Here is a 22,476-nt window from a genome sequence, read left to right on the forward strand (position 1 = left end):
CCTGTTTTTAGGGTTCGCGTCCTGTGCACCGACCTGCACGGAGGCCCAGCCTCGCCACACGGCTCCAAGCCAAGCCCTCGGCCGGACCCGCGCAGACACGAGCCCCTAGACCCTGCAGGCCCCGCCCCTGCAACCGTCCAGTCCAGACGCGTGAGCTGGGACCCGGCCCCAGCCAGGTGCGTCTGGAGTGTGCCCCCACAGACATTCTTTGTGCTGGGCTGCGGCCCTGGGGGGCGATGGCCAGGGATCGGGAGCCAGCAGCTGTGGTCGGGGGAACAGCTGGGACGTGACCTTCTGGGCTGGTGGGTGGCCTCTCTGCCTCCTCCCTGTCAGCAAGGCTGAGGGTCTGTTTACCCGTGTCCGTGTGTGTCTCTGTGGGTGCCCAGGGTGACATTTCCTGCCTCGTCCCCACCTCCCCACCTTCGCCCGGGGCTGACAGTTCTGTCCTGCAAGGGTCTCTCTCTCTCTCTCTCTCTCTCTCTCCTACTTTGGACCTGCTTGTCCAAGGAGATTCCAGAGGGAGGGGCTCTCAGCTAGGGGGCTCTGGGTCAAAGCTCTGAAAGCTGGGCAGTGGTTCCGAGCCAATTGTCCAAGCTGTGGGCTGTCGGGGTCAGACAGGCACCCATCTATCCATCTACTATCTATCCCTCCAGGCATCAGTGAGGTCGACGTCTCTATCCGTCTGTCCGTCAGCTATTAAGTTACCATCAGTGTATCCATCCATCCACCCACTCATCTGTCCACCTGTCAGTAAGGTGTGTCTATATCTATTCCCCATCCTTCCATCGTGGATCTATCCATTTATCTATCAACTACTTATCCATCCATGTATAAGCTATCTACTGATCTGTCAGTCATCACCATCCCTCTGTCATCGATTTAGCTCCTATCTATCTATCTATCTATCTATCTATCCATCCATCATATCTATCTATGTAGCTATGTATCTATCTATCTATGTATCTATCATCTGTGTATCTATCTATCCATCCATCCATCATATCTATGTATCTACATATCTATCTATCAATCATCTATCTATCATCTATGTATCTATGTATCTATCCATCCATCCATCCATCATATCTATGTATCTATATATCCATCAATCATCTATCTATTACCTATGTATCTATGTATTATCTATCCACCCATCATATCTATCTATGTTTCTATGTATGTATGTATGTATGTATGTATGTATGTATCTATCCATCCATCCATCATATGTATGTATGTATGTATGTATGTATCTATCTATCTATCTATCGTCTATCTATCTATTGTCTATCATGTGCCTATCACCTATTTATTTACCAACCTTCTACCCATCCATCCATCCATCCATCCACTATCTACCTGTCTATTGATCTGTCTGTCAGTCATGTGTCATGCACCGGCAGAAAGAAAACAGAGCAGATACCGGGGTTCCACGGTGGTGTGTGCACATGTGGGTCGGAGCAGGGCCCCGCAGGGTCTGAGGGTGGGAGCCGTGTGCCCCCAGGAGGAGGCGTGCAGCCGCGGGTGCAGAGCCCAGTAGCAGCACAGGCCCTGTGGGGTGAGTCCAGGGCTGGAGGCAGAGCGGGCGGCCTCGCAGGGCAGCTACGGGCCTGGGCTGCTTCTCCATGTGACATGGGGGCCCCGGGGCATTTCTGTTTGGCATTTTTAACTTACTTCTTCTTAGTGAGAAGAAATTCACACAACATGACACCGGTCCTTTTAGACTGAACAGCGGGATCGCTCACGACGGGGCCTCGTGTGTCTGCTTCTGTCACCGGGCGTCGTATTCTCAGGGTCCGTTCACGGAGTAGCAGGTGTCAGAGCTCTGTGCCTTTTCATGGCTGAGTCATATCGCCCCGGGTGCGTGCATCACGTTTCGTGTGTCCATCAGTCCGTCCGTGGACACTTGGGTCACTTCCCCTGCTCGGCTCTCGGGACCGGGGAGGACTCTCGAGAGCAGGCTGGCTCCTCGTGCCTCGGGCCCCCGGTGAGGATGGACAGCTGAGGGGAGCGTGACCCGAGAGCCCGGGGCCACAGGCAGGGCCGTGCGCAGCCGGGTGGGGACCCGGGGCAGGACACGGCTGCACTCGGGGCGCGTTCCTCAGACACAGCGCCCAGACTTTGCTGGCGGGCTGGGTGTCGGCACGAAGAGAGGAGAGACCCCAGGACGGCCTGGCCAATGGGCCACATCACTTCCCTTTTGCCTTTTGAGAAGGAGCCAGGAATTTGCTCATTCCCCTGAGTGTGAAATGCCTTTTACCATGAGGTGCGAAATAGCCTGGGTGGAAGGAATTCCGGGTGGGTTCCTGCGACCCCGTGGGTTTGGGTGTCCAGGCATCCGGGAGCCGAAATAAAAACAGCAGACGCAGCGGCCGGGGACAGCTGTGACATGTGTTGTGTCCCGGGCGGCCCCCGCCCGAAATTCCAAAGGTCTTGCTTTCATGAGGCTTTCGGGCTGGCAGGGCGTCTCAGGCTGGGACGCTTTCTGAATGTGAAAGCCCGTGGGCGGCTGTAAGTGCCATCGGAGGAGGGGAGCTGAGGTGACCCAAGTGCCATCGGAGGAGGGGAGCTGAGGTGACCCACCTGGGGAAACATGTCACTCACACACGCCCCCCAGGGGGACAATGTGGGGACAGGCCGGGTCAGCTGCCAGCAGGAATGCCAGTCTTGGGGCCTTGATGGCCTCCTTGCAGAGGGGACAGGTCAGTGCCTTTAAAGGCACTCAGAGCCTAACGCAGCGGGGCGGGCCGGGGCCCCACCCACACCATGCCCTCCTGACCTGCCTGCACCCCGCTGGCCTTGACCTCAGCCTCGGGGAATGTGGCACCTTCCAAAGGAACTGGACCCACCCTCCCAGAGAGTCACAGAACCCAGCTGCCCCGAGCTGGCCGGTGGGTCCAGAGCGGGGGACCCCCACGCCCCGGGCGGGGGTCTGTTCTGGGCCCATGTGCGGAAAGCGGATGTGTGCATCTAAGACCTTGGGGCCTCGCCTCTGCCTCTCAGCTGTTCTGGCCCCGTGTTTGTGCGGTTGCCGGGAGATGCCAGCTATAAATAGGGCGGGGTCAGCTGGGGCCAGCCGGCGGGGTGGCCCGGCCGAGGACCGGCTGTTGTGAGCGATGACGTCTCCGGGTGCTGCTGGTTACGGGGAAACGGCCCGTAATACACCGAGCCACCTCCTGGTGACAGAGCGACAAGCCAGCAGGTGACCCAGGGTCGGCCGCCAGCCTCCGCTCCCGGGCTGTGTTCGCGGGGCCGGCCCACCCGTGGCCACGACCGTGGGATCTCGCTGTGGCCCCACACACAACACACGTGCGTCTTCCGGCCGTGTTGTGTGGCCCAGTGGGACAGCCCCAGTGTCCGTGGCAAAGTGGCCGGGACAGAGCTGCCCAAAGTGCAGATTCCAGGACATGCAGGTCGGGAAGGGGACCACTCAGAGCGTGGAAAGGGCCAAAGGCGTGTGTCGAGTGCGGCCGTCAACACGTTTGGGCAGACAGACCGTGGAGGTGGGCGCGGAAAGCACCCCAGAAAAACCCACCTGGGGGTGTCTTCCCTGCAAAGGGGCCCGAGCCACCGTCCAGACCCAGCACGCTGGGGATCCGCGTGTGAGAAACCCCGACAGACGCGGGGCCAGGCAGCTGTGCGTTGGGAACGACCACAGCCCCACACCCTGCAAGACGGGGGTTGGTCCCAGAATGTAACTCAGACCCCAGGAAACAGAACACAGGCCCTGTGTCCCCAGAGAACCATCCCTTGGAGGGGGACGGTCGGGGGAAGCCCTCGAGGCGGGCCGCGGCCCCGCGGGTTTCGTTCTCTTCTGGTCCACAGGAAGCTGTCCTTCCCAACAGCAGTCTGCCATCGGATCCTTCCCTGTGACTCCCCTGGCTGTCGTCCCCACCCTCTCTCTTCCAGCAGGACCCAGGGGGGGAAATGGTGCCCCGTCATTTATGGGCGGACACAGAGAAACGACCCCCAGGGCACAGGGCTGTGACGGCATCCAGCGTGGACGCCCGTCTCTCAGGAGATGACAGCCTGGCCGCTTCTAGCCGAGGCTGGGCCGTGCACGGGGACGCTGCACAGACGCCCACGCTGACCCAACAACCGTGTGTGGGGCCTGGGCTGCACCGTGGGGCAGAGACTGGGGTGTGGACCGCTCGGCCCCAGACCATCGGGAGCCCACAGGCCACGAAACTAGAGCTGCCCCTGGTGTCTCTTGGGCCAGCCGTGCCGTGACACAGGCCTGAGCTGATTGTTAATGTTTCCCAGACGAGGGCGAGGGGTGTGGAGGAACGGGGCCCACGGGCCTCGGGGGTCAGCCACCTCCCTGAAAGCTCTCAAGCAGGCCGGACTGCACGGTGTTTCCTACAAAGGCAGAGGGCACTGTCTCAGGAGCACAGGCTGTCTGGGCTCAGTCAGGGTCACACAGCATGGGTGACATGCCTGACGTTTTTACAACAAATGACCACAGAATGGGGGCTTAAGTCACAGAAACCTATTGTCACCCAGCTCTGGACACCAGAAGTCTGAGGTCCAGGCCGGGCTGCTGGAGCAGGAGCCCCAAGATCCAGGAGGGGCAGGGCCACCGAGATCCAGGAGGGGCAGGGCCACCGAGATCCAGGAGGGGCAGGACCGCTGACATCCAGGCAGGGCAGGACCGCTGATATCCAGGAAGGGTAGGGCTGCTGAGATCCAGACAGGGCAGGGCCGCTGACATCCAGGAGGGGCAGGGCCGCTGAGATCTGGGCAGGGCAGGGCCACTGAGATCCAGGCAGGGCAGGGCTGCTGAGATCCAGGCAGGGCAGGACCGCTGACATCCAGGAGGAGCAGGACGGCTGAGATACAGGAGGGGCAGGACCGCTGAGATCCAGGATGAGCAGGACTGCTGAGATCCAGGAGGGGCAGGGCCACTGAGACCCACGCAGGGCAGGGCCTCTGAGATCCAGACAGGGCAGGGCCGCTGACATCCAGGAGGGGCAGGGCCGCTGAGATCTGGGCAGGGCAGGGCCACTGACATCCGGGCAGGGCAGGACCACTGAGATCCATGCAGGGAAGGACCACTGAAATCCAGGAGGGGCAGGGCCACTGAGATCCAGGATGAGCAGGACTGCTGAGATCCAGGAGGGGCAGGGCCACTGAGATACAGGAGGGTCAGGGCCGCTGAGATCCAGGATGAGCAGGACTGCTGAGATCCAGGCAGGGCAGGGCCACTGACATTCAGGAGGGGCAGGGCTGCTGAGATCTGGGCAGGGCAGGGCCACTGACATCCAGGAGGCACAGGGCCACTGAGATCCAGGATGAGCAGGACTGCTAAGATCCAGGAGGGGCAGGGCCACTGAGATCCAGGAGGGGCAGGGCCATGAGATCCAGGCAGGGCAGGGCCACTGAGATCCAGGAGGGGCAGGGCTGCTGAGATCCAGGTGGGGCAGGGCCGCTGAGACCCAGGCAGGGCAGGGCCCCTGAGATCCAGGGGAGGCAGGGCTGTGCTCCCTCCAGAGGCTCCAGGGGAGGGTCCTTCCTGCCTCCTCCAGCTTCTGGGTCTCCAGGTGTCCCTGGGCTTGTGGCCGCCTCCATCCCGCCTCTGCCTCTGTCTTCTCGTGGCTTCTCCTCTGTCTCTTGTGCTGTGTCTTGTGATCCCGGAGGACGTCACGTCAAGACCCTTGATCGCATCTGCAGAGAGTTTGGCACATAAAGTCTCGTGTGCAGGTCACAAGGATCAGGACGTGGGCATCTGGGGCCTTATTCGGCCTGCCCCACCCGCTTGTGGACCTGGCGTCTCAGCTGTGTCTCTGAGGTTTCCCGGGAGAACTCCGATCCGTCAGCCGTAAGCCCTGAGGTGAGGAAGCTGCTCCCGTGAAGGGGTCCTTGTCCGTCGGGGCTGATGTGAGGGAACAGCACAGGCTGGGGGGGGGGGGCGGTTACAAACAGCGCACAGTTACTTCTCATGGTTCCGGAGGTGAAATCCATCCAAGTCAAGGCACCTGCAGATTCGGGGTCCGGACACCCCTGCTTCCCGCCTCCCATCCGGCTGTCGTCTCGGGGTGGGAGGGGCCGGGGGTGTTTGCAGCCCTAGTCCATAAGGGCACAAATCCCCCACGGGGGTCCACCGTCATGACCGGTGACCCCCCCAAGGCCCCCCCCACCCCCTCAGTGCATAACGCCTCGTCCTTCGTGATCCTTCCCCATAAACCGGGATCACAAGCACTCCCTCTGCCGGGCTGAGGACCCCAGACCAGCCCCAGGGTGTTTCTCCCGCAGAAACACTTCCCACCCCGTGTCGGGGGAGACATTGCAGCGGAGACATCACAAACGGCCCTGCTCTTAACGTCAGACGGCGTCACGGCCGCACAATCGGATAGAACCGTGCCCCCCAATCTGCTGTGTGCACGAAAGTCCGCACGGGTCCACCCCAGCTACACATCCTGATTTGTCCTCTGGTGCCCGTAAAACTTGTGTTATGAGCCTCCCCCGCACCAATAAAGGTGTGCAGCTTCCCGCGTCCATGAGGTATTGGAAACACGCTGCAAAGTGTGTTTAAGGGAGAGGCGTGTGGGGCTGTGGACGCCCCCCCGCCCCCAGCTCCCGGGCCGCGAGCTGGTTGCACAGAGACGCGGGCTGTGGGCGCAGGTTGCTGGGGGGGTCTCCGTGCTGACGACAGGAGGCGGTGGCCGGAGGTCTCGTGCTGTGAGCAGGCTCACGGACGCATCGGCTTGGGTCCTGAAGCCCCTTAGCAGGCGGTGCATTGGACAGAGGCAGGAACGCCACGCGGGGGGAGGAGAACCATCGTCACCTTGCGGGAGACGTAGCAGGTGCACAGAGGCCACTCAGGATGGGTGTTCTCGGTCCCGAGTCGGCCGGGGGCCAGGGGAGGCCCGCGGGGCTCTCTCTGCTTCACGACCTTGAGGGTTCAGGCAAAGTGGGTCCTTCCAAGTCCAGATTTAGCTTTTGTCCGTCACCGTCATGAGCACGGATGAGGAGTCTCCTGTCTGATCTATGGGTTTAGCGGTAAAGTGAATTCTCCCCTGAAATTCGACGGTCCACTTCCGGAAGGGGACCGATAACAGGTGCGAAAATAGAGTTATCGGCAAAGAGGGCGGAGTCGAGCCAGGCTCTGTGCAGGTCCAGCCGACCCGTCCACGGGCACGGGACTGGAGGCACAGCGTCCCGAATCCCTGCTCCTCGAGACCAGCGACCCCTGTGCCTTCCTCTCTCTCTGCCCCGGGGTTGGAGGTGCGGAGCGTGAAGTCCTTAACTTCAGGTCTCCAGTACTGAGTGTATCTCTTTAATCACTTATGGCAGGGGGAGGGGGGGAAGCACTGTCCCCCCCAGGTTAGCCCTGAGCACATCACTGATGACGTAACTCCTTTCTTAAGATTTTTTTAAATGTTTTTTTTTTTTTTTTAATTTTTGGGAGCGAGAGACAGAATGCAAGCAGGGGAGGGGTAGAGAGAGAGGGAGACACACAACCCGAAGCAGGCTCCAGGCTCCGAGCTGTCACCACAGAGCCCGACCTGGGGCTCCAACCCACGAACTGTGACATCATGACCTGAGCCGAAGTCAGGCGCTTAACCGACTGAGCCACCCAGATGCCCCGACAGGGGATTTCTATTGTACTTTTCTTTTTGAACTGCAAGTAGATAGTTATAATAAAAAAATTGCTTTCCCTGGAGAGTTCACTTTCTCAGCGGTCGGTCTTAATTGGTTGGGGGGTTTCCCCGTTTCTGAAATGAACCTACCCATCGTTCCCGCCCCCTCGCGTGTCTAGACGCATCAGAACCATTGTGGGTCACGTGCATGCTTCTCTGTGGTCACGTGTGTGCTGACCTGTGTGGAAGGCTTTCTGACATTGTGCGAGGTTTCTGGTCTGGCTTACTTTATTTTATCTTGAGTTAATTACAAGCAAGAATAAAAGTCTACCCGGTGCTTCTTGTCTCGCTCTGAATGGTTCAGCAAGTTTAGGGACGGGCTTTCACAAAGCATTTAATTAAGAGGAATTAAATCTCCCTCATCGCATTAAAAAAAAAAAAATCCAAGTGTTACAAAAACATCCTGCCTACTTTGTTCATCGAGCCTCGGCCCCCTTTCCGGAACCCCATTAGAACAGAGCCCGAAGCCTGTGGACGTTAACCTTGACCTCGGGGGATGTAGGTCTTTGGAGACCACATACGGATGAAAGGAGCCACCAATTTTCTCTAATTATGTTGCGACTCGGCATCCGAACACCCTAGGTAGCTCTGCTTCACGGAGATCTGAGAACAGATACCTCGGTTCTGAGTTATCCAAGCATCCGGCTGGAACTAATTATCGGGATGCGTTGAAGGGAGCACCGTACCCCGCCTTTACTTGGGGCCGCTTAGCCAGCGTTCGCCGTGCATGCCCTGCTCATGCATTGTGGGAAAACACACATCGCGTAACATTTTCTGAGTTAATGGCTTTTACGGGCACAGCTCAGGCGCATGAAGGACATTGACACTGCTTTGCAAGCTTCCCGCCTTCGTGTCCAGAACTGTCCCCCTCCCCAGGCTGAAGCTGTGTCCCCATGAGACGCTGGCTCCCGTCCCAGCCCCTGGCTCCACTGTCTGCTCTCTGTGTCCACCGCCTGCTCTATGGACCCCGTATACGTGGGATCACACAGGATGTGTCCTTCTGTCTCTCGTTATGTCACCGAATATCACGTCCCCAAGGTCTACCCACATTATAGCAGGTGCAGAAGTCCTTCCTTTTCAAGGCTGCGTAATATTCTGCGGTGTGCACGGACCACATTTTCTTTATGCCTCCGTCCCTCTGTCAACACTGGGGCTGTTTTTGCCTCTTAGTAGAGACTGAACGTCCTGTCTACGAACACGGGTGTGCAAGTGTCTCTTCCAGTCCCCGCTTTCGACGATTTGGGGGGCGATTCCGGACAAGAGAGGGTGGATTATGGCTTAAGCCAATGTGTGATTTTTTCCTCCTGGTGTGTTTTCCACGCAGCCGACCCCCATCACGTGCCACCGACCACGTCTGCACATCCTCGGCCACGCTTCCTCTCTGGTTTCCGAGCTCGCCGTCTTCGTGGGACAGGAATGCTATCTCATTGCCTCCTGACGTCCACGCTTGCTTGTGTAACGAGCTCGCCGTTAACTCTGTCCTCAGACACGGCTGCACGTCGTGTGCTCCCAGGTCTAGGTCTTGAACACACGGTCCTGTGAACGTGCGTGTATGTCCTTCCTCATAATACAGGTTTTGGGGAGAAACTGGCAGGGGAGGGGTGGCCGGAAGTCATTGCAAACGGTGGGAGGCACACGAATCCTGCTTCCCGGCAGGTGGAAATGAGTACGAGCCCATGAATGTCCCAAGAGCCCGGGTGCCTACATCCCGGCAGAGCCCCGCATCATCGATCCAGGATTGGGCTGCCCGCTGAATACTGAGCTCTTGGCACAGACAAGACGCCCCCACCCCCACCCCACGGAGTGAGTTCGGGGAAGCTGGAATAAACCCTCCTTTCCGGGTACCTGCGTCCATCCCAGAGTGGACCCGGTGGCTGCTTTGGGGAAGAAACGGATCAATACCACCACCGCTGAGTTCAAATGCACTTCCTTTCACATCTGAGCGTCTCACGGCCAGTCAGGGAGGCCGGCAGGGGAGGAGACACAGGAAGGGCCTCGAACGCCCAACCAGCAGACGGCTGAGGGCTCCCCGTGGCCACCACAGCTCCGGGGCCCTCCAGGAACACCACGCGGCCCGGACACACAGCTGGCCCGCCCTAGACGCAACCCGGCAAACATGATAAATCCTGCTAATGGCCGCGTTCCTGACAGCCAGAGTCCGTGGCCTGGGAGGTTCAGGCCGACGGGGAGATCTCGGTTTTGGGCACATATCGCCGAGGCCCCAGGGCGCAGCCGGCCGCCCACATCACAGGGCCGTGCTAAGGAAAACAGTCTGCTTCCCGTGGGTCAGGGCAACCTCGGCCGGCGTCCGCCCACATCCGCACAGGCCACCGCCACACCCAGGACGCTTCAGGCTTCCCGAAACGTGTGTCTGCAGCTGCCGGGTGGGGGCCCTCTGGGTGCCGACCAAGCGCAAGGCAGGGCCCCTTACCCGTGAGTCAGCGGTGTGGACATCGGGCGGCCAGAGAGGCGGCTGGCCTGGGGTCCCACAGGGGGCCTTGGCACCTGCTGCGTGTGAGGCATAACAAGTGGGTCATTGTGTGTGGGGGGCTGCCTCGCGCCGGTCCGTCTGGGTGACCCAGGACGAGACGCCAGGTCCCAGCAGAGGGGGCCGGGCTTTCTTCCCGCAGGGGCTCTCAAGGGGTCCACGTCTGCTCACGGGCGCCCCCGCAATGGGGTCCCGCGTGGTGCGGGAGGTCTCGCTGCTGTCCCCACAAAGACGGAAAGAGGCTCTTGGGTTTCAAAAATTATGAGGCGCTCCTCTCTGATCGCAGAAACAATCTGGGCAGGGTCCTTGTAGAAAATTCTGGAAATCAATCAAGGGGGAAAACGAAAAACAAAAAACGAGGCAATCTTGAAACACGGAAGGGCGAAACTCACCCCAGCACCAAGAGGGGGTCTCGGATACGGAATCTGCTCTTTCCTCCCACAAAGTCGATCCCCCCCCCCGCCCCCCACATATACACAGGTGAGCGAATAGTTTTACATCCAGAGTTTTCCCCACTCAAACCGTATCGTGCACACTCTCCTTGCTGCTGAAAATCTCTGCAGATGGCTTGCCAAGTAAAGTTTTCACCGTGTTGCTCCTTGCGGGTTGATCCAACGGCTTCCTGGACGAGCGGCATTTCTCTGGTTTCCAGATTAAACACGGTAAATTACTCAGAAGGAGGGTGCACACGCGTGGGTCCCTGGGCACAGCTCTGATTTACGACTTTGGGAGCGATTCCTGGAAGCATGGGCCTGGACGAAGTTTGCAAGCCTTTGGTCACCAGCACCAAATTGGTTTCTCAGAAGGCTGCACTGCCTGATTCCCTGAACAGCCGTCCCCCCAGCAGCCTTATCAGTTCCCCGAATGCCAGCCGACATGGAAATGGGGTCTGTATGAGATTCTGGGGTGGCTGCAACAAAGGACCACAGACGGGGAGGCTTAACGTGCAGATTCACCCTCTCTGCAGACCACAGTGTGAGATCCAGGAGAGAGGCAGGGCTGCTGAGATCCAGGGGCAGGACCCCTGAGATCCAGGCGGGGTAGGGCTGCTGAGATCCACGAGGAGCAGGACCCCTGAGATCTAGGCAGGGCAGGGTCTCTGAGATCCAGGAGGGGCAGGGCCACTGAGATCCAGGCAGGGCAGGGCCGCTGAGATCCAGGCAGGGCAGGACCACTGAGATCCAGGCAGGGCAGGACCCCTGAGATCCAGGCAGGGCAGGACCACTGAGATCCAGGCAGGGCAGGACCCCTGAGATCCAGGCAGGGCAGGACCACTGAGATCCAGGCAGGGCAGGGCCACTGAGATCCAGGCAGGGCAGGGCCGCTGAGATCCAGGAGGGGCAGGACCACTGAGATCCAAGCAGGGCAGGGCCACTGAGATCCAGGCAGGGGAGGGACACTGAGATCCAGGCAAGGCAGGACCGCTGAGATCCAGGCAGGGCAGGGCTGCTGAGATCCAGTCAGGGGAGGACCCCTGAGATCCAGGCAGGGCAGGACCCCTGAGATCCAGGCAGGGCAGGACCCCTGAGATCCAGGCAGGGCAGGACCCCTGAGATCCAGGCAGGGCTGCTGAGATCCAGGCAGGGAGGATTACTGAGATCCCATGGGGCAGGATCAGTGAGATCCGGGGAGTGGGGAGGGGGGACAGGACCACTGAGATGGAGACGGGGCAGGGCCACTGAGATCCAGGCAGGTTGGGCTGCTCAGTTCCAGGCGGGACAGGGCCCCGCTCCCTCCCGAGGCTCCAGGGGAGGGTCCTTCCTGCCTCTTCCAGCTTCTGGGGCTCCAGGCGTCCCTGGGCTCGTGGCCACGTCCCTCCCGTCTCTGCCTCCTTCTTCACATGGCTTCTCCTCTGTGTCCGTGTCTCCTGTTCTGTCTCACAAGGACACCTGTCATTGGACTCAGGGCCACCCTTGGTGAGGATGATCGCATCTGAACTTGACTACATCTACAAAGACCCTGTTGGCAAATCAGGTTCCATTCACAGGACTTCAAGGTATCTTATTGGGGGACACGCTTGAGCCCACATTACGGTTCTGTTTTTGCTTTATTTTGCATTTTTTGTGATCCCCAGTGAGGTTACAATGTCCCTTTATAGCGAAACATCCGCGTGTGTCTTCTCCTGGCCCGTGTTGCCACTTTACGGGTTGATTACCGAGAGTTTTGGAGCGAAAGGTTCCCAGTTTATCATTCACCTTGTGGTGTCCTGACATCCGTGGGTCAGATTTACCGAAGTGTAAGTTCCTGCCCTTGGAGGTTGGAAGGCCTCCCCCGACCCTGGAAACGTGCAAACACCCTCGTTGGCCCCTCGCTGGCCTTTGCTCTTTGGCTTGGCCCCCAAGGCCCTCGATCCGTGCAGACCTCGCAGTGGTGTCTTCTGAGACGCGGGTCTCCGACACGACGGTTTTGCCCCAAGCAGCGAGGTCCCCAGGATGTGCGCTAAGGTTCCTTCCCCTCACTTGTTGCTTCCGTACTGTCGGCCCCGATGGTGACTCGTTTCTTTGCGGGCTGTGTGCCCCCTGTGGGTATTTGCTTCAAATGTTGGGAGCACCAGGCCAGGCTTGGGGGTCTCTTGTAAGGCACGTCGCAGTGGGGCAGACACGGGCCCTTCTGGCTGCACTGGACTCTGGGTCAGGCTGGGGGGTCCCGAGCCGGAGGCCCGAGGGGGCACCTGGGCTCTGCAAACCCGAGCCTGTGTCCTGTGGGGTGTCCCTCCTCTCCTGCTTCTTGGGGCCCCTGGGGACCTTCCTGTTCAGACCCCCAGGCCCTGCTGGGAATCCTGATAAACTCACTGCAGGCAAAGGCGTTAGTGGCCGGCCCACGTCTGATGTGTTCTGTCACCCGGGCGAGACGTGTGTTTTGACACCTGCCTCTAATTTCTTCCCCAAAGAAGAAAGCACAGGTTTTCAGGCACCTGTGGGCTGCTCGGGGGGAGCGGTATTTCTGGATGTGGTGGGCGGGGGGCGGTGTTCCTGGTCCCCGGAGCCACACCATGGCCGCCGACCGTGACGCGTGAGGGCCCGGCCCTCCAGGCTACGGAGACGGCGAAGGATTTATCACGTGCGTGGCCTCTGACGCAAGGGACGAAAACAGAGGCTGTGAGCAGTTCTGGCATTGGGACGCGGCCTGGGGAATCAGCCCAGGAAAAGCTTTCCTCCCTCCCACTGTGGTCTCACGGCCGTGCCGAGTTCAGCTTTGCAAATGCTTGTCGAGTGTCATTATGGATGAGGCAGAAAGTGATAGAGAAACAAAATAATATATAACTTCTGGGAACTGTGGGGAGTTCCTAGCAAAAACAGCCTCACACGGTGTGGCAGGGGTAAGAATAGAGATGCAGTCGTGGGCTGGTCACGGAGGTGCCCACGAAGGGGGAACGACATATAGGTCAACACCTAATGCGCCAGGAGGAACCAGCCAAGTGCAGGGAAAAGCAAATGAGGCAGAGGGATCAGCATGTGCAAAGAGTATGTGCTGGGAAAGAGAAGGTGCCTGCTGAGAACTGAAGGGCATCAGAGACCAGATGGCGGGGACCCTGCAGGCCCGGAGAGGAGCTCAGATTTCATGGAAAGGGTGGACGGAAGCAGATGTGAGGGGCCCAGCGGTGTCCCCTCTCTCTGAGCGGCTCAGAAGACGTGCACCTAGATCCTGGAGTGTGGCGCCCGTTGAGCCTTTGCGCTGAGAGGTGAGGGGACCTGGTGGCGGGAAAACTGAGGCACGAACCCCCCTCCTCGGGGGTAACTCTCAGCCGACCCCACGCACCTGCTCCAGCCCCCCCCCCCCAGCCTTCCTGTCCCCATGGATGTGCCTGTTTTGTACGTTTCACACGGATGTGGTCACGGGCGACGGGACCTTGTGTGTCTGGCTTCTGTCGCTGAGCATCAGGTCATTGCTGAGGCTCTGGGGATCACGGGGAAGGTGGGGAGGGCGGGCTCCCGAGGACGGTGGGGGAGTTCTGAGTGTCCGTGTGCACGAGTGGGGTCCTGAACCCTCATCCTGGGACACATTGCTTGTGCTGGAGCCTTGTCCTTGGAGCAGGGAGACGGGACAGGGAGGGAGACAGACACAGAGACGGGACAGGGAGACCCTGCAGGGGGGAAGAGGGGCCCAGGGTCCTGAGGGTTCAGACAGAGGTAGAAGGTCACCCTCCCTCCCTCCCCCTCCCGCTCCCTCCCCCTCTCCTCCTCCCCCCTCTCCTCCCTCCTTCCTCCCTCTCCCCTCCCTCCGTGCCTCTGTCTCTCTCCTGTATCCATCCATTATCAATCAATCAATTAATGTAAAGTGCGTGCGTCTGTTTGCCGTGTCTGCGTCTAAGCTATGCTCCTTCCTTCCGCACACAGATGGGTCCGTGCACACGCGTGAGACGTGGGCGCCCATGCATCTCAGGACACGTGCGTCTTCTCCTGAGCCGTCTGGAAATTATTTCGACGGCTCGGGATGTTCCGGAATGCATCTCCTAGGATGCGTGCATTCTAAAACACAGCCTTCCTGGACACACAACACGCAGGCCACACTTTGCCGTTGCCACAGCCGTCCACGAACGAATGGTGCAGACGTGTTTCCTCCTCTCACGGTTCACGTGGGGACCGGGTGCGGCCGCGTGTCCCCTGCAGGGACGGAGCTCGGGGCTGGGTCAGCAGGGGGCACGGGACGCCGGCGGCCCCTGGAGGTCGGTTTCCCACGCAGCCACACGATGGCAGTGTGACCCACGGAAATGTTTCAGAAACGCGTTTCTTGTGCCCTTGGGTTTCTCCTTCCCGCTCTCATTGCGAATCGGCCCCCACGTGTGTCCCCCAAGGTGCTTGTGCGGGACGTCCCGTTTAGAAGGTTAATCAGCACACTCAGAGCTGACGTGACGAAGCCCACGGGTTTCCCCGACAAAGCCACGGCTTCGGCTGCATTTCTGACGTTTCCCCGCCGGGCGGAGGCCACACAGGTTAATGCTCATCTCGAGGGTCAGATGCACACGGACGGGGAGTTGCTGTCCAGGGTTCCCTGCGTGCCACTCTCTCGGCCCCGGCCGGCGATTCCAGTGAAGGAAACCTCAAAATCCCCCCTCCCGATTGTCAGGAACGGGCCAGGCGAAGTTCTTCCTTCCGGACACGTATGGGGCCGTCTGACGGATCCCCCCCCCCCCCCCCGACGGATCCCAGCCAGGTGAGGTCCACACGCACGGCCGCCTGGCAGGGATTCACTGACATCTTTTCCTGGGACTTTCTGGCTCAGGGTCGCCCCGTGAACCCCCTTCTGAGCGAGCTCCCCGGACATCTGCATTCTCCACTTTCTGCTGCTTCTTCCAGAAACTCTCACAAGTTGTGTTTTTTTTTGTCTTTTCTTTTTTTTTTGCACAGAGAGTTTAACTGGTCACAAGAGTCCAAGGAAAGCGTGCACGTGTGCCTTCCAGACCCCAGTGCACGCCAGGTGTTGGCAGGAGCCCGCTGGATGGTTCCGGAACACAGTCCCCTGCACGTACGTCAGCCCTGCAAACTGTCCGTGGCTCCAGGTGGGAGAGGCATGTCCTCCTGCCACTGATGGTGACTTGGTGCCCAGTGCGTCTGGCTCTTCAGAGAAGCTTCTCTTCGGAGAAGCGGCCCCTGGTTCCGCCTACTCCTGGCCCGAAGGCCTCCCGGCCTGTCTGCTGCTGGAAGCACCTTTGACATAGACGGGGGCATGATGAGGTGCCAGCCTCGGGCCGGGGAAGGACGTGGGCCCTGGGGGCAGCGAGGTGCGTGGAAACAGCAAGGAAGGGGGACCTCCCTCTGGTGTTTCCACACACCCTCCAAATTGTGACCCCGACGGCCTGGGCGTGTTGTTCTTTACCGCACCAGAAACGTCACACTCTCATCAACGCTGCTTAGTCAGGTCTCCTCACAGCATCCGGGCTTCTCCCGGGAACACATGGCCAGAGCCCAGAGGAAGGAACACAGGCAGGAACCACCTCAGTGTCAGAGGGCAGCTTTGAAACACGACATGTTCCACAAACCAAGGTCCAGAGATGGAAGGATAAGGAGCATGTGGTCCATGCACACAGTGGACTGTTACGCAGGCTTGAAAAGGAAGGACGTTCTGCACCTGCTACAACGTGGGTGGACTTGGGGGACGTGATGCTCAGTGACAGAAGCCAGTCACAGAAGCACAGATCCCGTGTGATTCCACACGGGACGTATATGGCGTCCCTAGAGGAGCCTGATCCCTAGAGACAGAGAGTAGATGGTGGGGCCAGCAGCTGGGGACGGGAACAGGGAGTCAGTGTTTCACGGGGACAGAGTCTTAGTGTGGGGAGATGGAAAGTTCTGGAGATGATGGTGGATGCTCTCTAAGCAGCTCCAACCCTGCTGCCCAGTGTCTACCTGCCAACCTTCCACTTGTTTTCTGTCTACGAATCAGCCTGCTCTGGACATTTCACGTACATGAATCATCCAATATTTGTCCTTCTGTGCCTGGCTTGTCTCACACAGGGTCCATCCATGTCATGCCAGGTGTAGGACCTCCGTCTTTTTCAAGAATGAGCTACATCCCACTGTGTGCATGGACCACGTGGTTTATCCATCCATCGTCCGTCCACCCATCCATCCATTCATCCATCTATCCTCCATCCACCCATCCATCCATCTGTCCATCCATCCATCCATCCATCCATCCATCCACCTGTCCATTGGTCCACCTGTTCATCTGTCCATTCATTCGTCCACCTATCCATCCACCCATCTGCCCATCCATCCACCTGTCTACCCATCCATCTTTCCACCCATCCATCCATCCACCCACCTTTCCATCCATCCATCCATCCATCCATCCATCCATCCATCCAACTGTCCTTCCATCCATCCATCCATCCATCCATCCATCCATCTAACTCTCCTCCCATCTATCCATCCATGCATCCACCTGTCCACCTGTCCATCCATCCATCCATCTACCCACCCACCCATTCAACCATCCATCCATCAATCCATCCTTTCATCCATCCATCCATGCATCCACCTGTCCACTTATCCATCCATCCATCCATCCATCCATCCATCCATCCATCCACCTGTCCATTGGTCCACCTGTTCATCTGTCCATTCATTCGTCCACCTATCCATCCACCCATCTGCCCATCCATCCACCTGTCTACCCATCCATCTTTCCACCCATCCATCCATCCACCCACCTTTCCATCCATCCATCCATCCATCCATCCATCCATCTAACTGTCCTTCCATCCATCCATCCATCCATCCATCCATCCATCTAACTCTCCTCCCATCTATCCATCCATGCATCCACCTGTCCACCTGTCCATCCATCCATCCATCTACCCACCCACCCATTCAACCATCCATCCATCAATCCATCCTTTCATCCATCCATCCATGCATCCACCTGTCCACTTATCCATCCATCCATCCATCCATCCATCCATCCATCCATCCATCCACCCATTCAACCATCCATCCATCCTTTCATCCATCCATCCATCCATCCATCCACCCATCCATCCATCCACCCACCCTTCCATCAGTCCATCCACAGAGGCTTGGGTTGCTTCCCCCTCTTGGCTACTGTGAAAATTTGTTGCTGTGAAAATCTCCGTACATGTTTCTACATAACCATGTGACTGCTTTCTCTGGGTCTGCACCTGGAGAGCAGTTGCTGGGCCATAAGGCGTTCTTCTGTGTTTCAATCCAACCCAGGCACCTGTGGGGCCTGTCACGGAGCCACATGGTCTGGTTCCTGGGGAACAACTGGTCCCTGCAACCCCCGGCTCTCATGAGACGTCCCCCTTTGCCATAATTGTATATGTTATATTTCAGCCACTTGAAAAGTCAAACTAAGACAGGGAAGGAGAAGACGATTCCCTCCTGGCCTCTTCGTTTGCAAACCAGTTCGGAAATCGAATTGCACGGGAGCTGCTGCTCGGCAGGGTGGGAGGGGGGTTCAACCCCAAAGTGCTCCTAGCATCACTTCCACTGAGCTATCACCTGCATCCCAGCCACCACCCTCATCATGGTCACCTCCACCTGTGCCTCAGCTCCCGTCCCCATCATTGTCACCCCTGCTTCACCCAGGGTCACCTCCACCCAGCCACCACAACCTGCACCTCAGCCACCATCACTTCCATTGTCCCGTCTGGTGTCACCTCCGGCCCTGTCACCTCCACCTCGGCCACCATCGCTGCCAGGGTCCCCCCGTAGTGTCCCCTCCACCAGCATCACCGCCACCTTGGCCACCATCAGTGCCACTGCCCCTCCCAGTGTCACCGCCACCACGGTCATGCTCCTGTGCCTACCCGTCCCCAGTGTCCCCTGCACTGCAGTGACACTGTCCTTTTCAGGGGCAGACACACGGCTTGAGAGGTCCGTTCACTCGCCGGCTGCCTGCTGGGAGCGCGGCACTGGGGGCCACCAAAGGCGGAAGGACTCAGGTTCTGTGTGTGCCTTTCCTCAGGAGGACGGCCCCGCCCTCCACTCAGGCTTGTTTTGAAAACACCACTTTTGCTGGTGCCCACGTTGCCGCCATGTTCTGTGACGTCATGTACCTTGGGAACCGGAAACCAACCTTCCTGCACCGCCCCCAGCTCCCTCCGCGACGTGTGCACCTCCCACCCTCACGTGGCCCATGCGCTGGGCTCGGGCAGCTGTGCACACCCAGGTCCCGGCCTCGGGGACCCAGAACCCTCGGTCGTCCGTCCCTGCCCAGGTGACAGCCCGCCCCATCCGGGCCTCCCCCGGCAGGTCTGGGGCTCGTGTGCTCTTCCTGTCCCTCTCCCCCAGCAGCCCCGTCCCCGGCACGGTCATCTCCGTCCTGGCCGCCCCCACAGCCCCGTGCACACTGAGGGACTGGCTCAGCCCCCGTGTCCGGCATCCGCCTGGCAACCGCGAGCCCTGGTTTCTGTCCGCACATCGGCCTGTGCCGGACTCTTCATGGACGGAATCGTCCAGTATTTGTGCTTTCGTGCCTGGCTTATCTCGCTCAGTGTGTGTTCAGGGTTGGTCCACGGGGCGGCAGGCGTGGGAGCTGCGTTCCCCTCCACGGCTCACTGATACTCCCCCCGCGTGCCTGCTCCCGCTTCCGCTTGTCCGCTTTCAGGCTGGTCTGTTCCGACGGCAACCGGCCGTGCTCGTGCCAGGGGGTCAGCGCGCCCACACGGGTGCCTCGTCCGGGCGCAGGAGGAGACGGCTCAGCCTTGGAACGGAAGAGGGCCCGCAAGGATGCCTCTCTTTCTCCAGCTGCGGAAGCCAACTGGACGGGCGTGGACGCATTTCAGTCACGGGGCTGCGGTCATGGGCCCAGAGCGGCCTGCGTCCCGGGGGCAGATGCGTGCCCCCGGGACCTCCGCTCGCCCTGGTACTCCGTCGAGCCCAGGGCGCAGCGCCGATTTCCACAGAGGCCAGGATGCAAGGCCGAGGCTGACGCCTGTCTCGCGCTTTCCTGCCTGGTCCTGGGCGCGGGGGACGCCCTCTGGGACCCGGCTTCATGCTGCTGTGTGCGCACGGCCTCGCGCTCGGCCGCAGGAAGGTGGTCTGACCCCGAGAACGGAGGGGCAGAGCCCGACCCTCCTACCGCCAGGCTCACCGGCGCTGAAGCTCTCCCTGCCCGTGGCCAGAATGCTCTGCGTTGCTCACAAAGGTCAGGTTTGATCTCATCGTCTTCAGGACGCCGGCCAGCAGGCCGTCAAGCCTCGCGGCCGGGATCCAGAGCTGGGGCTTCACCGGCCTGTCGACGTGCTGCCTCTCCTGTCTTCTGATTGCCCCGGTCGGCCTGCTTTTGGTCTGGAAAGAACAGGGGCTTTCGCACTCCGTGTGAGCACAGGTGAGCCACTGACAGCAGACGACTCCGGAAACCTCGGAGGAAGGTTCTGAGCATCTGCAGGAGTGAATGAGGCACGTTCTCGGGGCCAGAGGGCTGGTGTCCCTGCACGGGCTGGGGGGTCGGCGTCCGCGCTGTGGGGGCATCAGACTGGGGTGCTGTTTTCTCACGGCCTTGTGTGTAGACAGATACCCGGATGGGAGAGGACCGTTTCCAGGGAAGCATCCTTCTTCTGAGGTCTTTGGGGGCGGAGTGAGGCACTTACCAGGAAGTCCGGCTAGACCCCCACGGGGAGAGGTAAGCCCCCCTTGTGGGCGTGTCTCAGGCAGATCCTCGGGGGCTGGACTTCGGTGACCAGCACGAGCAGGGTCCTTATCATCGGGGTGATCAGAACAGCCACCATCTGGAGGGCACTTCACAGCGGAGACAGCGCTTTCAGAAGCCGCTGGTATCTCTTAGGGGTGACACAGCTTCCAAAAAAGGTGCCTCTCGTTCAGTTAACTGTTCACGACGTCTCGTGTTTTGGGGCATAATGCGCGTTACATGAAATCCACCATTTAAAGCAAACCACCCAGGGGCATTTGGCACATTCACGGGGTTGCGGGCCCATCACCTGTGCCTGGTTCCGGAACACTCTCATGCTGCCCAAAGGAGACCCCGTCCCCGTTAGCTGTCACCTGCGTCGCCTCCCCCAGACCCCGGGGACCACTCATCCGTTTCCTGTCTGTTTGCTCTGAATATTTTCTATTAACGGGATCACACAGGATGTGCTCCCGTGCGTCTGGGTTTGCTTACGAGCCTCACCTCCTCGAGGTCCGTTCACGGGATAGCAGGTGCCACAGCTGTGTTCCTTTTCATGGCAGAGTAATACTCCATCGGTGGATGGACCACATTGCATTTATCTGTCCATCCCTGGGCCTTTGGGTTCTTTCTGCCTTTGGAGCATGTATATACAGCTGTGTGGACAGCTGTGTGCATGAATTGGAACCCTTTCCAGTTCGTCGGACTTTACGCCATTCTGTATTTCACTGTCTGATGCTCGCGGTTTTGAGTACGGATGTCCAGGTATCACAGGCGTCTGGAAGTTTCCCTAGACGGCAGGCAGATCGGTTTGGGAACTCATCAGACCCGCAAAATGCCGCCCGTCACGCGATTATGATGTAACTTGCACGCTGTGCTCAGTTCGCCTGTGTGAAATGGGGTAGGAGCTGTACATTTCTGGCCATCCTCCCGTGAAATTGGGGTGAAAGACAGTGCTTCCTTGCAGGGCGGAGTCCTCCCATCTCAGCACACAGGTTCACGGTGCGTTGTTTCCAGGGGGTGGGGTGTAGGGTAGGAGCTGGAACACGGGGACATGGCCGGACAGCCCACGTCTCTCTGTCTGCCTCACGGCTCTCCCTGAGCTTTTTTTTTTTTTTTTTTTTTTTTAATTTTTTTTTCAACGTTTTTTATTTATTTTTGGGACAGAGAGAGACAGAGCATGAACGGGGGAGGGGCAGAGAGAGAGGGAGACACAGAATCGGAAACAGGCTCCAGGCTCCGAGCCATCAGCCCAGAGCCTGACGCGGGGCTCGAACTCACAGACCGCGAGATCGTGACCTGGCTGAAGTCGGACGCTTAACCGACTGCGCCACCCAGGCGCCCCTCCCTGAGCTTTTTTGTGGACCACACTGGCCGAGACCCAGTCCCTTGTCCGACCAGCAGTGTCCCTTACACCCTTAACTGTTACTGAGAACCCCCGGACCTCCTGGTTCGTGGGGCTCAGCCCTATGCACGTTGACCACGTTGGACCAGATTTCCAACTTGCCATATTCCCGGGAAAACGAAAAAACAGAAAGTATTTAAAGATACTTGTTGGTTTGGGGCGCCTGGGTAGTTCAGTCAGTTGAGTGTCCGACTTTGGCTCAGGTCATGATCTCACGGTTCGTGACTTCAACCCCTGCATCAGGCTCTGTGCTGACAGCTCAGAGCCTGGAGCCTCCTTCAGATTCTGGGTCTCCCTCTCTCTCTGCCCCTCCCCTGCTCGCGCTCTGTCTCTCAAAAATAATAAATAAATGTGAAAAAAATAAAAAAAATATTTGTCAGTTTCTTTAACCACAAGAATAATAAACCCATTACAGTGAACTGTAGTAAAAACAAGTTAGTGAAAAACACGCATTGTCTGGGCCTTTCTGCAAACGTCGTTTTCTTCACACAGGAAAGCCCCATGGTCCTCTCTGCTTCTAAATGCCACCTGCTGTGACCTATTGTGGTGTAAGCTCTGAAGACGATCCAGGCTTGCGAAGGCACGGAGGTAAAGTAGGGACACGTATCTCGATGGCTTTTTCACACAACATTACACGTTATTCTCTCATGCTGACCCTCAACTTGACAAGCGGAAGTTACTTAAAGGTGGGCAGTGGTGTGGACTCTGAACTCCCATCAGTGAACGTCTGTGCTTTGTTAGTGGATATCCGTTGGTCTGCCTTGTGGGGTAGGAGGTGGCCCTGGGGGCTGAGGCGCATGTAGTGGGGTGACTAATGTCCCCCCTGTACTCACGTCCACTGGGAACCTGTG

The sequence above is a fragment of the Panthera leo genome, chromosome Y (assembly GCF_018350215.1).
Source record: "Panthera leo isolate Ple1 chromosome Y, P.leo_Ple1_pat1.1, whole genome shotgun sequence".
In the NCBI taxonomy this organism is placed as follows: domain Eukaryota; kingdom Metazoa; phylum Chordata; class Mammalia; order Carnivora; family Felidae; genus Panthera; species Panthera leo.